The sequence below is a fragment of the Pipistrellus kuhlii genome, unplaced genomic scaffold (assembly GCF_014108245.1).
Source record: "Pipistrellus kuhlii isolate mPipKuh1 unplaced genomic scaffold, mPipKuh1.p scaffold_m20_p_1, whole genome shotgun sequence".
Lineage (NCBI taxonomy): Eukaryota > Metazoa > Chordata > Mammalia > Chiroptera > Vespertilionidae > Pipistrellus > Pipistrellus kuhlii.
Window position 1 is genome coordinate 158,543,919 of NW_023425404.1, and position 1,190 is coordinate 158,545,108.

The window sequence follows — 1,190 nt, forward strand, 5'->3', positions numbered from 1 at the left end:
GCAGGTGCTCCGTCCCGCGGGGACCACCCAGGCTCCGGGGACACACGTGTCCCTGCGCCCGAGCCCGGCCCGCCGCGCGCGCTGGCCCCGCGGCCCCGGCCACCCCGGGGGCTCCGCGGAGGGGGCTCTGCCGAGGGGGAGCGCCGGGACCCCTCCAGCTTCTCCTCTCACCGATGAGAAGAAGAAACGGAAAAAAGAAAAAAGTACTTTTCTGCGGAAGCAGCTCCCGCACTGCCCCGGCGCCCAGGCGGGGGGATGCCCAGCCCGCGAGTGGCCTCCCCCGGCCCCCGGGGAGCGCGCCCGCCCGCCCGCCCGGCCCCGCCGCCCCCGCCGCGCTCACCTCCGCGGGTCCGGCTTCCGTCGCTCCTCCAGCTTGGCGGCCGAGTGCGGGGCTGCAGCGGCCACCGCCGCCGCCGCCTTCGCCGCCAGCCCGGCCGTGGTGGCCGCCGGAGCGCTGCCCGGGGCTGCAGGCGGGGGCCGCGGGGGCCCGGGCGGTGCGGGGCGCGGAGCGAGCGGGGAGCGAGCCGCCCGCGTCCGTCCAAGTCAAGTCACAACTTTGGCGCCCGGGAGGGTGCGGGGTGCGGGCTCCGGGCGCGGGGAGGCGGGGGCCGAGCGAGGGCGCTGGGGCGGGCGCGTCCGCAGAGCCGGCGGGACTGGCACCTGGACGGCCCGCGGGGACGGGGCGGGAGGGGGCGCGGGGGCAGATGCCTCCCCGGCCCGCGTGGTGCGCGGCGGGCGGGCGGGCGGGCGCCGGGGAGCGTCTCCTCCACTCCCTGCTCCGCTCCCGCACCCCAATCCGCGGGGCTCCCCGCCGCTCCCGCACCCCAATCCGCGGGGCTCTCCGCCGGGAACTAGCGCCGCAGCGGCGGTGCGCAGCCGGGCGCCCCTCGGGAGCCAACCGGGGCGCCGGGACTCAGGGGAAGCGGCCGCGGCGGAGGCTGTGCCACGAGCGCGAGCCCGCGATCCATATTTAAAGCCGCGAGCGGCCTCGGCCAGCCCCCTGCCCTGCCCTCGCTCGCGCCCGCCCGGCCCCCGCCGCTCGGGCCGCCGCTGGGCGTCACAGCCCGGGCAGCCGCGGCGACGGGGAGGGGCTTCGGCCGCGCCGCCTCCGCCGGGGGCTCGGGCTCCGCGCGCTGCGCCCGCCCGCCCGGACCTGGCGGGGTCCCTGCTCCCGGCCGGCCGCCCTCGCC

The 1,190-nt window shown here is 81.1% G+C and overlaps 1 protein-coding gene across 4 annotated transcripts in view; it reads right to left on the minus strand.

Moving 5' to 3' along the window:
- Positions 1-467, minus strand: part of SLC4A4 (solute carrier family 4 member 4) — a 334,299-nt gene extending 333,832 nt beyond the window's left edge. For 3 of the 4 annotated variants that reach the window (XM_036414329.2, XM_036414340.2, XM_036414312.2), the window contains exon 1: positions 341-465. The gene's annotated coding sequence lies outside the window, so the exon portion shown is untranslated. Of the gene's footprint in view, positions 1-340 lie in introns of all 4 variants that reach the window. The other variant, XM_036414322.2, reaches the window with a different exon arrangement.
- Between the last annotated feature and the right edge of the window lie 723 nt (positions 468-1,190).